Here is a 13,373-nt window from a genome sequence, read left to right on the forward strand (position 1 = left end):
CTTAGAATCTGTAGCCATTTTTTTTTATCACATCTGCTTCTTTGCTTTCAGTTGTGTGTGTGTGAGAGAGAGAGACACACAGAGAGAGAGACAGAGAGAGAAAGAGACAGACAGACAGACAGACAGACACACACACACAGAGAGACAGAGAGAGAGAGAGAGAGAGAGAGAGAGAGAGAGAGAGAGAGAGAGAGAGAATATGAGTGTCTATGTAACCTGGCTGGCCTCCTGAAACTTGCTGTGTAGACCAGGTGGCCTTGAACTCACAGATTACCTGACTCTGACTCTGAGCACTGGGATTAAAGACCACCATACCTGGCTGTTTTTATTTTTTGAGATAGGGTCTCACTGCGAAGGTATGGCTGGCTTGAAGCTTGACATGAAGAGCAGGCTGGCCTCAAACTTGCACTGATATGCATGCCTCTGCCCCCAGAATACTGAGATGAGAGGTGTGTACCACCACACTGGGCTGCTTTCTTGTACTTGTTGGCAAAAGCAGAATGACTTCAATTCAATTCAATTTAATTCAATTCAATTCAATGATCTGCCTCTGGCCTGAGAAAAACCTATACCCAGGCTCTGTGGTTTTATACTAAACTCATTACTACATGCCCCGTGTAGCACGGTGACCACTTTTGGCCACCCTCCCTGTGGTGATGTGAATGAGAATGGCTCCCATAGGCTCATATGACTGAATGGTTAATCCTTAGCTGATGAACTGTTTGAGAAGAATTGGGTGTGGCCTCGTTGGAGGAAGTGCATTACTGGAGGTGAGTTTTGAGGTTTCAGAAGCCCACATCAGGCCCAGTGTCTCCCTCTCTCTGCCTGCTGCCTGTGGATTAGGATGTAAAGCTCTTAACTACTGTTGCAGTGCCATGCCTGTCTCCTTCTTGATATTATGATCATGAACTAATCCTCTGAAATGGTAAGCAAGTGCGCAGTTAAATGCTTCCTTTGTAGGAGTTGTCTTGGTCAGGGTGTCTCTTCAAAGCACTAGAACTCTAAGACAATCTCTTACAAGACAGTTTCAGACTCTTCTCCCTACACCACCTGAATCTCCTTCCCAAATCTGGTGAAAAAACCAAAAGCAATCTTAAGTGAACTACAGGGACCACCTGTTCTTGTCTTTGCTCTCAATTACGTCTTGTTTTCCCACCATAGTCCTGTGGATTGAACTTGGTAACACTGTCACAATTATGCCCCTGTGCATGATAACATGAATGTGTTGTTTTGTAGCCTTCCTGGCCTCTAGTCACTAAATGCCTCCAGCACCCACCCTCAGCACCTGGTCGGGACAATTCAGAATGCTCCGGAGAGAAGGGCTGTCTTAGAAGGCCTCTTGGACAATGCTGGGATCCTTCTGTTTGTCTTGACTGGGAGAGGAATGCTGTTGACATCTAGTGGATGACGGTCTAGGGTGCTGTTTAATATCCTACAAAGCACAGAAGAGGTCCTCACAAGAAATACTTACTTGGCCTCAGTGACAGAACTGTCACAGTTGGAAAACCCAGCCCTAGATATATTGTATCCATTTCCTTTTTTGAAAACGTTATTTATTGAGAGGGGGCAGAGGTCAGAGGACATATTAACTCCTTTAATCCACACGACAGCCCTAAAGGGGGAAACCATTATGTTTGGTTTACAGGGGAGAAAACTAAAGCACAGAATAATTAGGTAACTCAGCAACGCAGCTAATAAGTAAAGGAAGAGGGTTTTGAACCTAGGCCATGTTTAAACTCCATAAACTATGTTTAACTTCTGTATAACACAGCTCAATTTTGATTTTGTAGTGTTCCACTAAAACAGTTTGATTTCCTGTGTCCCTCGCAGCTGGGAGAGCTGACATGACATCTTTCTGACCAAGCAGAGGTCTGTAGGCTTCCAAGACTGTTGGCATATGCCATTTTCACGTTAGTTCTGCACATTGACCTTGCTGTATTTGAGAACTGCTGTGAACTAAAGCATGATCCTACTACAAGTGGCCAGAATGTGTGTGTCTTGCAGGCAGTAGATGAACTATTGTGATCATGCATGGACATGTATTAGGAAGAAAACTACATGTTTTTTTTTTTTTTTTAAAGGAAAGTAGCTACATTTCCTAATAGATTTTTTGTTATATGTGGAAATATAAAGCCCACTATTTTGAAATTTCACTGTTTGGTGGGAGTTTCAGTTAGATGAGGGAAAATACAAACCTTACTGACTGACAGTTCCCATGTTGCCCACTGGTAGCTCTTTCCTATATCACTTTGACAATGTCTTTAATTTGCTCACTGCCTGCTGTGTGTGATGTGTCTGGGATCACAGTGTTGGATGGCATGGGAAGGCTTTTTGTCGGTTTGGAGATTTTTGGTATTTTTTTTTTTAAGCCTAACATAGCCCATCTGAAGATGCTTGAAGAACATTAGTTAATCCAAAGGACTAATTTGCTCTAAGATGTTAATGAAAGATAATGGCTTGTGTGGGTTTCCTAAATTAGGATAATAATTGATTTTTATAATAAGTAGGACCCTGTGTCCTTTATCTTAAAGAAGAAATGCAAAGAGATGGGACAGGGACAGGAGAGAGAGTGATTGATAGGCAAGAGTCTGTCTTAATAGTGAGGAAGTACTCTGTGGTATATTCCTCTAGAGACTAGCTATCTATAATGTTCAAAATCTACAGTCACATTCAATGTGATGATATTTTATAAAAAAAAAAAAAAAAACAGCCATTCTAAATAGATAGGCCCAAAATACTTTGTCACCTCCTTTCTCACTTGTCTCGAGCTACCCCTAACTCCTAAGGTCACTCCCCTGGGACCATGTAAGTAGACATACGAAAAATTGGCTATTCCATACTTCCATAGTGCATGCTTTAAAGGGCAACAGCTGAAAACAACCAGTGAAATGTGCTTGGCCCTCTACTTCATCAACACTTACTGTTCAAGTGTCTACATGAATTCAACTATGCACATAGTCAAACCTGCTGCTAAACTGTTCTCCATAGCCCAATGGAAAGATTTTAAAAGTGGTACAGGTAGGTGTTCTTAAACAAATCATATGTGTATTTTTATTAGTGACTTAAAATATTTGGGATTAAAAAAATACAATTAGAGTATAGTCTGAAGGCTATGTACAACAATAAAACCAAGATCAGTGAATAGATTAAAAGCAAAAAACTCAGTTAAAGACTGTCTTCAGGCTAGCAGTTTTCCTCTGCTAACGCCTGCTAAAATGCAATGGGTTCTATTTTGTGCAAAATGAGCTGGCTGCCATGGCAACTGTCTGTGAACATTATTTTACTATTAGTCATTAGTTTTCAGTAGCTGCCTCTGGGTCCAATGTTCATTCTAAAACCCAGACACACATCTATTCTGAATGGAATTGTCCCGGACATGTTTACAAAAACCAAAAGCACACTTTCAACTGGCTGACTCTGTCTTTTCAAAGAGAAATTTGAATTAAAATATACATTTGCAACTTGATTGTACATTTTATTGCTGATTTTTACTTTTCTTCTGGAAAGGGTGATTTGGACATTGATTTATTTACATTGTGGTCAACTGTAGATTTCGTTAAATAGATGCACTAGATCAGAGTTAAGGAAGTTTCCTTTTAGGTAAGTAGTTCATGAGTTTAAACATTTATTTTGGGGATAAGGAGATAAAGTTGATAAAGTATTTGCTAATCTCAGTTGATAAAGTATTTGCTAAGCAGGCATGGGTTAGGGGCTGAGTTTGGATTCCTAGGACCTATATAAAAAGTTTGGTGTAGTGGTTGGCACCTGTAATCTCAGTGCTAGGGAGATAGAGAGACACTGTCTCAAAAGATAAGGTAGAGGCATGGTGACATAGTTCAACTAGTAAAAATATGTGTCATGTGAGCCTGACAAGTTGAGTTTGACCCCTGGAGCCCATATAAAAGTGGAAAGACAACCACATAATCGTTTTCTAATCTCTACACATGCACCATGGCACATGGAAGCCCCCATGTACATGCGCACATGCACACACACACACACACACACACACACACACACACACACACACCAAAGAAGATGTTTTAGAAAAATAATAAGGAGAAAGACACCCAGTGTTTGACTTTGGCCCTGTGTCCACATGTGCACACACATGATCATATACTACAACTAGAGTGATTTCTGTGGTTGCAAGTGATAGTTTTGGGGTAAGTCTTGTGTACTGTGTATTCAGAAGCTGAGTTCTGTGCCCCTGTCTGGACTGCAATCTGATTTTGGGACATTGTATTAGCCAATGTTCTGTAAAGAAGGCTCCCCAATAGTCCCTGATTGCTTACTAAAAGGCTAGAGCCTGTGACTAGGCAGGAGAGAACGGAAGGCGAGACTGGAGATCAAGTTGGAGGTCTTAAGCAGAGACCACAAGGAGGACAGAGGAGGTAGAAGAAGAAGGTCACCATGAGGCAGGATGGACCATGAGCACATGGCCAAGAGAAGCTTGCCATGAAGATACATACGGAGCTGAGCAAGACTCAGCAGACAAGCGATGGGACATTTATCTGGTTAATTTCATTGCTGAGTTAGAACAGCTCAGCTCAGAACCTGCTCAGCACAGTGCCAGCAGCTTGTAAATAAAATACTAAGTGTTTATGTCTTTTATTTGGGAGCTAAATGGAAAAGAGTGGGATAGAAACACCCCCCCCAACCCCATAAAAATGCAAAGATAGGAAAAGACATCCTATCCAAACTGACTTTGCAAAAAAAGTTTCAAACAAATTTGATTTGAAATTCCAAAGATACAATGTTGATACAGAAATCTGTGATCCTGCCCCATTTTTCTGGTCGTCTTTTGGTCTTCTTTCCCCATGTATTAAGTTTACCCTCTCAGCAGACTGTCCTATGGCAACACCATTGCTCAGGGCACCACACTTGGAGGTATGCTGACTCTCCCAATTCTCTTTCTGGGAGCCCTGAGATTCATTCATGTTCCCTCTTTAGTTATGTGTTCTTTCTCACATCCTCTAGCAGGAGAAGAGAATGTGCAGACTCTGGTGTGAGAGATATCCCCATCCCTGAACAATCACCATTACTTGGGAAGTGGATTATATTAATTGGCTTAAGTCAATCAGAAACTAGTTAGTGTGGAGTGGTATTAATCTCATGCAAAAACACACATCTGAGAATCTGAGGAAGGTGGACTTCAAAAAGGAAAATAGAGGTTCTATTCCAAGAAGGTCAAAGGAATATTACCAGCCTTATAACAATAATTGTAAGTATTTTTTGAATAATATAAACCATGTAACACTTATACCATTTTACAAGTATATTGGTTAGAGGAAGTCTATGACTTCAAATAATGAAATAGCAGAAGTTGAACAATGAGGTTTTTTTAATCCTTTGTAGTATAAAGCCAAGAAATATTCTCTTTGTCCTTCATATCTCAAGCATATGTATCACTTTGTAACCTGCAATAAATTTCCACTGAAAGTTTTCTCTTTAAATATTATCTTCATTTAAAAGTATTTTTATTTTGTATGTATGGGAGTTTTGCCTACATGGATGTCTGTGGACCATGTGCATGCAGTGCCCTGAGAGGCCAGAAGAGGGCGAGGGCAATGGATCCCTTGGAATTGGAGTTACAGATGGTTATGAATTGCCATGTGGTTGCTGAGACTTGAATCCAGGTCCTCTGAGTGGATGGCCAGTGCTCATTTTTAAAATGAGGATGCTGAGGCAGGCTCAAAGGGGATTATATAGGTTGCTAAAGGTCATAACTGGAACAACTGATAGCTTCTTGAAATTGTAAGAACTTAATCTGGGTTCTCTTTCGTAATCTTCCTGTTTGTCTACATACTGAGAACTTAATTTTTAGCTTAAAAAAGACCCCACAAACCAACAATAATATTTTTCTCTAGGCCCTATATTAACTTCATTATCTTCTTAGAAAAAAAGCCAATTAAGAAAAATCTTGAACCTCTTACCAACTTGATGGCATAGTGTTCTGTTCATGTTACCAGCATGAGTAGGAACATGGCATGTCAGCAAGAGCAGCATTCTGTAGAGAGCAACAGAGATTTAAAAGGAAGGTGAAGGGCCCAAGAGATGGCTCAGTGGGTTAGCATGCCTCCCTACAAGGCTGATCACCTGATCCCAGGGAAGCCACACTGTAGAAGGAGAGAAGACTCTGACCTCAGGCTGTGGTAGTTGCCTACTCCCCTAAATAAGCATAAGAGTTTAGAGGGAGCCAAGCATTGTAGCTCACACTGTAATCCCAGTACCCAAAAAGACTAAAGCAGGAAAACCGTAATGAATCTCAGCCCAGGCCACATTGTGAATGTCAGGGTAGCCAGACCTACATAGAAAGACCCTATATTAAACAAAACAACTTAAAAGGTCTTTTATTTATTTATTTTTTAGCTCACATGCTACAAAATCAGAGCTTCATTCTGAAAATGAAAGTGCTAGTTACAAATAGCCCTTCTTGACCTGTAAGAGGAAAGAATCATTAAGCAAAAGGAACTTTCTAGCAGTTAATGACATCAGATTACTTTAGATTACATTTTCTTAAAACCATTTCGTAAATTGGGCCTTTCACTGAATAGGAATGATTGCCCACCTCACTAGGACAATTTTTTTCTTTTTTAATTTTTTCCTTATCTTTAAAAATTAATTTATTCAGTTTACATCCTGATTTATGTCCCCCCCTCCCAGCCTTCCCCTAGCACAGTCTCTCCCCCATCCCCTCTCCCATTCTCTGAGAGAATGGAGGCTCCCCTTGGCTATCCCCCACCCTGGCACGTCAAGTCTCTATAGGGCTAGTCACTTCTACTGAGGCCAGACAAGACAGCCAAGTTAGGGGAACAGGTTCCACAGACAGGCTACAGCTTTAGGGATAGCCCCTGCTCTAGTTGATTGGGACCCACATGGAGACCTAGCTGCCCATCTGCTATGTATGTGTGTAGGGGGTGGGGTGCTGGGTCCAGCCAGAGTATACTCTTTGGTTGGGGGTTCAGTTTCTGGGAGCCCCCAAAGGTCCAGGTTAGTTGACTTTGTTGGTCTTCCGGTGGAGTTCCCTTAATTTTCCCTGCAACTCTTCCATAAGAGTCCCTGAGCTTCAACCAATGTTTGACTGTGTGTTTGACAGGTCTCTGTCACGTCCTGGAAATGCCCCCACCTCCTTACCCCTGTCAGTTTGCAGCTTTCCATTCATTCTCACGGCTATCTGGTCATCCCTTCTGTCCCTCCTCACACTTGATCCTGATCCACTCCACCATTCCCCTTCCCATCCCTCCCTCCCAGTTCCCTCCTTCCATGTGACTCTTATGACTATTTTATTCCCCCTTCTAAGTGAGATTCAAGCATCCTCACTTGTGCCTTCTTTCTTGTTTAGATTCTTTGGGTCTGTGGAGTGGAGTGTGGGTATCCTGTATTTTATGGCTAATATCCACATATAAGTGAGTACATATCATGCTTGTCTGTTGGGAACTGGGTTATCTCACTCAGGATGATAGTCTCAAGTTCCAACCATTTGCAGGCAAATTTCATGATGTCTTTTTTTAAATAGCTGAATAGTATTCCATTGTGTAGATGCACTACATTTTCTTTATCCATTCTTCAATTGAGGGACATCTAGATTGTTTCCAGTTTCTGGCTATTAAAAATAAAGCTGCTATGAACATAGTTGAATAAGTGTCTCTGTGGTATAATGAGATAATTTTTGGGTATATATCCAGGAATGGTATATCTGGGTCTTGAGGTAGAATTTGTCCTCACTGGGACAAATTAATGAAGTTTCACATTACCAATATCTTATTTTGGTGACATTATGACCCACATAGCATTTCTCAAGAATATTGTGGAATATAGTTTGACTTCAAAAGTCATGAAAGAAGTAGACATAGTTGTGCACTACTGCAGTATAGTCCCAGCACTGGGGAAGATCATGACAGGAGAATCACTGTGAGTTCAAGGCCAGTTTGTGCTGCTGCATAGTGAGTTCGAGAACAGCCTGAGTGAACTCAGAGAATATTTAGTGTTCAATACTCTGAAAACAACAGACCCAGTGGGCCAGCAAGCACTGGCTGTAGTGGTGGTGGTGGTGCTGGTGGTGGTGGTGGTGCTGGTGCTGGTGCTGGTGCTAGTGCTAGTGCTAGAGTGACCTAGCATGCATGAAACCCTAGGTCCAATCCCCCATACTGGTAAACAAACAATTGAACTAACAACTCAACCAGGTTTAGAAAACACTCTCCTTTGAAAGACCTCAAATCAGAGACTCACTCATCTGCTCTGGGCTCAAGGTCTTGACTCACTTGTGTACATTCTCCTCCATCCCTTTTATAATAGCTTAGCTTCATTAAACCCTATCCATCCTTCAGGCCTCAGCCTGAAGATGTCTTCTTTAGAGGACTCTTCCCTTAACTCTGTTTTCATTTCCTTCCCTCTACCACTGCATCCTCCTCCCCTAGACAGGGTTTCTTTATGTATCCCTGGCTGTTCTGGAACTAACTCACTCTGTAGACCAGGCTGGCCTCAAACTCAGAGATCCTCCTGCCTCTGCCTCCCAAGTGCTGGGATTCAAAGTGTGTGCTGTCATGCCCAGCAACTTTCTCTTACCTCAATTTACTCTTACAATCTGTATCTTTGATTTTTTCAACTTTAAATTTTAATTATTTAATACTTGTTGAATGAATACATGAATGAAACCAAGATAAGAATAAGCACTGTAAAAGAAAATGCTTTAAAAACTTCCTCAAAGGCCTTGTCATAAGTTCTTAGTCATCTGAAGGAGTAGAAAGAATTTTAAAAACAAAGCTAATGCTCTTCTTCAGGGGGTGTTTTAACTAATAGTTTTGACACTTTCCTAAGAAACAAACTGTTCTTTATTTTTCCATGTTCGTGCACATATGTATGTGTCTGTACACACACACACACACACACACACACACACACACAGAGTTGTCAGGAAGGTAATGATGATCAAAGAAAACTTAAAGAACTTTTCCACAAGCCAGAAGTAGTTCTCTCATCTGAGTTACATTGCCCACGTTTCATTGGCAGACATTGTCATATTTCTATCCTACATTGTGGGGTTGCCAAGGCAACCTATTAAAGAGTCATTCTAGAATTTTGCACTGAAGGATTCCAGACAAAGCAGGGAAAACCCAAGTAAGGCTTGTAAAGGTGAAGATGAATTGTGTCCTTAGCCTACAGGTCAGGCTAAATGATTCAGCCACCAGTAGAATGAAGATCTAGGAATCCTTCCTTGAGCCTGTGTGGAACAAAAAACCTAGAGGGAATGAACGGTAAGATCCCTTAGTGGACAGAAGCAGTGAGTGAGCACTGACTAGGCAAGGGATCATCTCAGTTTTTAATCGGCTTCCTCTCTTTGGTTAATTTGGTTCAACTCCCAAGAACTTCCAGTTTTAGGTAGATGTTTTATTGTCTGTGTACAGGGTAGAAATTGTGTTATCTTGATGGGATGGAAAAAGTTATCAACTACCAAGTTACAAGACTGATCTTTGGGAGGCTGTGTAACTTCTCTAGGCCTGCTTTTTGAATGTTTTAAATTACGAGTGTGTGCCATAGCACATGAGTGGAGGTCAGAGGACAACTTGTGGGAGTTGGCTCCTCATTTTACCATGTAGATCTTGGGAATTAAACTCAGGTCATCAGGTTTGGCAGCATATGCCTTTACCCACTGAACCATCTCACCAGCTCTAGGCCTCTTTCTTCACTCTTTCAAATTGGAGATGTCTGAGGGCTTTCCTAAAGGAGTCTGAAGGAGCAGAGTGTCCTCGCATATCACAAGTTCAAAAATGTCTCAAGGATCTTGCAGTGTTTCTTGGGCATCTATGCTTAAGTCACTTCTACCTTGTACAGTCACATGACAGGGACATGTATTCCCATATAAGCTCTGTTTCACTTTTGTCTTGGAACGGCAGATTTTAGCTCCTACAGAAGGAAAATGAGAAGAAATAGAGAGTTACCATTGACTCATATTCTAGATGTCAAACTGAGATACGTGGAAAATGTAAGCACTTACAGGATAAAGGAACAGATTGTAGCAATACTTAAAATATCATAGCTCTTTAAATAAGAAGCAGTTCTGATAAGCCTATTTGGAGTTCAGACAAAATACCCATGGACTCTGAAAATCAGAATTGTATGTTGCCAAGTACTGACTTTGGTGCTGAATTATAGATAAAGGTAGGTGTGACTCACACAGTACTAAGAACCTTCTATGGTTGACATCTACCTCACTGCCTCAGCTTCTTACTTTGCACATTGTTCTTTGTTAGTCTCCCTGCCCCTCTCTCCCTCTCTCTCTCCCTCTCCCTCCCCCGTCTCTCATCTTAGTTCCCTAGTGCTCTGTTTTTTTCTGTATTAAATCCTTCTCTATCCATGCTCTTTCTGGTCATCTTACTTTCCTTAAGTATTTCAGCTGTTATCTGGAACCTATGAGCTCCTTAATCAGACATGGTTTATTCCTAGGCCTTGAAATCTAGGCTTCTACTGCATATAGGACATTGGAACAATAAAGTCTCAGTGGTACCCAGATCAGTTTTTTTCCATGATAAATATGTCTATCTCCTTTTGCTTATGATTCTGCATGTGATTCTAACACCCTATGACAATAGTATTGTCTCTTTTACTGTAAAGTATAGGGAGGCAGGAACCATGTTTGCTCATCCACCATTATACTCCCAGCACCTGGCACATGGTAGATGCCTAGTACTATTGGACAAATAAGGAATCTGTGTATTCCAAACTAGGAACCTTGGAATCCTCTATGAAATTTCAGTCTTCTTTACTTCCCATTCCTAGTTAGATACTTGTAGAGCTTGTTACATAAAACTCTTACATTTGACCCCTGCCATCCTCCTCATGTCCACAGCTGTGGCTTTAATTCAGCCTTTATCATTTATCTTCTGGATTATCACAGGAGCCTCCTCATTGGTCTTCCTGCTGCCAGCATTCTCCTGGTTCATCACCAGCTGACCCCCAGAGTGATTGTCCTGAAGCTTGCATTTAATCAGATTACCTTCAGGATCCTCTTGACTTAAATAGAGTACAATCTGGCAGGTTCCAAACATTCTAGATTCAGGATTTTGAGAAAATGAAAATTACAGTATTCCTTTGATTCCAAGATGCATATTCCATCCTTCCCCCACCCCACATTTTAGTATCTCTGATTTGGGAATGTCCTTAAGTTGATAGAGTGTCATCATTTGTGAGATAATTTGATTGCTTGTGGTTTTTCTTCTTACTAGTATATAAAATAGAGATGTGCCCTGTAATCTATGGCATCCTGATTATGCTGAAATGTACTCATGTGGGCATTTAAAAATAGATGATCATGCATATAGAAGTATGCTTAGCTCCACTTGAAAAATTGCATTAGGCAACACTGGGCCAGAATCCCTGGATGGTAGCCTGAGGAGGAGTTGTTAGCAAGTAGTGTCTGCCTTATTTAAATAAAAAAATTCTCTGCAGGGTCTGTAGCTTCTACCCAGGCTGTTATCTACTCCAGCCTCATTAAGCACCTTAAAACTACCTTTCCTGACCAGTAGGTTAAAATCCAATTTTTTGCTGTGATTTATAAGAATGCTCACAGTTGTCACTAACCTACCTGCCAGGTTAATATTTCCACCCTCTGTTCTACACACTTTTTATTCCTTAATCTCAGGAAGCATTACTTACATATTGAAATGCTTTCATAACCCTTGGGATGCCTTTCCTACCTTTTATGCTCCATGAAAGATTTCCTGTTTTTTCCAGGCATAGCTAATTTCTTTCTGGACTAGAGTAGTATGTGGACATATCTCTATGTTTATACCTCATTTTAAAACATTGTGTGCCTGCTCATGTCCTGCTGTGACTATGTATGGGAGTGCACCATAAATTGATTCATCATTGCTTCAATGTTTCATAGCTGGGAACAGATTCAGCAAGTATCTGTTAAATGAGGAAAAGATGGGTGGGCTGCACTTTTTTGTGTGTTTTCCTCTTTGTTCTTGTTATGCTTTGAAGTTTTTAAAGATTTATTTATTTTGTTTTATGTTTATGACTATTCACCTGAATATATCTATGTGCATCTTATAAATAATGCCTGGTACCCTTGGAGGTCAGAAGAAGGCATAGGATTCCCTGGAGCTGGAGTTATATAGACAGTTGTGGATTGGCTTTTATCAATTTGACACATAGACACATCTTGGAAGAGGGTATCTTAATTGAGAAAATACCTCTAATATAATAAGGGTCTCAAAAATTACTGAAGGAAGATCTCAGATTCAAATAGAATGCACAAACAAAGAGCATTTATTCTACAGAAACAAGCAACATGCCAGGGTCAACCATTCATCAAAATGGTGATGATGGAGGAGCTTGGAGGCCCCCTTTTTACACAGGGCTAGAGGAATTTTCTAGAAGCATTAGGTAATCTCTAATGTGATTGGCAGGGACCAAAGTGATGACATTAGTACAATTTTGATTGGCTACTATGTTAGTTCTTCTATATTAGGGAGTGGGTTAAGTAATCTAAAATTTCATTGGTGGATGCTGGGGAGGTCACATGGGTCAGCTTCTGATTGGATTGTGCCAGGTGATCAGTGGTCTGCATTCTTGTATCTTGAATGTTTAACCACAGGATGAGATAGGGCTGCCCAGCACATATGGCCCATCCTTAGATAAGATATTTCCCCATTCTTGTGGTTATCTCCAGGCTGTTCTTTGGGAGGGCATTTTATGACCCTGCTCCTGGAATGTGTGGTATGTTCCTGAAGCAGGTGACTTATGGCCTAGTTCCTGGGATTTATAGTCTGTTCTTGGAGCTGATAACTTATGGCCTAGTTCCTGGGACTGGTGACTTTCCTTTTGAAATCAGGCCTAGTCCTAAAATGGAACAAATGAGGTTTATGTCATCTTTTCACCATCATATTGGCTTGTAGGCAAGTCTGTGAGAACATTTTCTTGATGAGTGATTGATGTGGTAGGGCCCAGCCCACTATGAATGGGGGCTATTCCAGGGCAGATGGTCCTGGAACGTATAGAAAAGCAGAATTAACAAGCTATGGGAACAAGACAGTTCTGCCTCCAGGTGCCTGCTTGAGTTTCTGCCTTAGCTTCCCCTGGTGATGGACTATATATAATCTATAAACTGAAAGAAATAATTTCCTCCCCAATTTGCTTTTGGTCATGGTATCATAGCAGTAGAAACCTAGCAAAGACAGTGACCAAAAATAACACACATTTGTGTTGTACTGTTTCTCTGGGTTAGGACCCAGGCACAGTTTATCTGGTCCTCTACTTCAGGATCTGGATGAGCTATTGCAATCAAGGAGTTGGATAAGCCACATTCATATAGAAGCTGTATTGAGGAAGGACTCACTTTCAAGAGCATGTGGTTATTGGCAAGATTC

This window comes from Arvicanthis niloticus, chromosome X (assembly GCF_011762505.2).
Source record: "Arvicanthis niloticus isolate mArvNil1 chromosome X, mArvNil1.pat.X, whole genome shotgun sequence".
Classification (NCBI taxonomy): Eukaryota; Metazoa; Chordata; class Mammalia; order Rodentia; family Muridae; genus Arvicanthis; species Arvicanthis niloticus.